The sequence below is a fragment of the Rhipicephalus sanguineus genome, chromosome 2 (genome assembly GCF_013339695.2).
Source record: "Rhipicephalus sanguineus isolate Rsan-2018 chromosome 2, BIME_Rsan_1.4, whole genome shotgun sequence".
Taxonomy (NCBI): Eukaryota; Metazoa; Arthropoda; class Arachnida; order Ixodida; family Ixodidae; genus Rhipicephalus; species Rhipicephalus sanguineus.
Window position 1 is genome coordinate 238832753 of NC_051177.1, and position 804 is coordinate 238833556.

Consider the following 804-nt stretch of genomic DNA (forward strand, 5'->3'; position numbering starts at 1 on the left):
CAATCATCGAAAGACCTCAGTACCGGAGTGCCTAAGAATCAACTGCCTCAAAAATTTCCGAATGAGTGGAGTTATAGGGGGCATCTTAAGCACTCTCTCTCCTCTTGGCATGCGAAGGCATGAAAGCGACACGAATGAATGGCTGAGGACAAGAAATGCATCAGCGCAAATCACTGATCTTGAGCGTGCATGATGAAACGCCATCCCTCTCTCCCGTGGTGAATCCCGCTGTGGCCCACGGTGCAATATTAACAGAATGTGCAGCACGGCACTGACACGCAGCGGCACACTATGCAAAAAGTGCATCTGATCCTAATGCCACTCTTGATTTACGCCGGCTATTGGCCAATGCCGTGCTACCCACTGCCTGACGTCAAGCAGCAGGCACCGGCAGCCTGAGAAAGGGCAACTCCGCTTGTAGGCCCTCCTTGCCGCACACAACTGCAAGATTTGGCTGATATGTTCACAGCAGTGTCTGCTATCTGCAATGTTTTCTCACCAGGCCCAAGGACGCCTCTAAAAAACATTTTTGCTTTTAATATCGAGACGGCGGTTTTAGAGTGATGTGTCAACACAGCCTGACATAGGTCCAACTCATGACGTGCTAGCAGCAACACTGTTGTCTACTGCCAGTTGCCCACGGTGCCCCAAATGAAAAAAGCTCTACTTCCAGATGGGTTATTCAACCAGAAATCTTTCCGGTTCATAATTCAGTGAAAGCACCTATAGCACTATAATTTAGCTCAATGTGGATGAAAAATCCAAACTGGAATATGGCCAAATTCAGCCAGAAACTGACAAAAG

General features: G+C 48.3%; 1 pseudogene; it reads left to right on the top strand.

Moving 5' to 3' along the window:
* Positions 1-348: 348 nt before the first annotated feature.
* Positions 349-804, top strand: part of LOC119382329 (choline/ethanolamine kinase-like) — a 24475-nt pseudogene continuing 24019 nt past the window's right edge.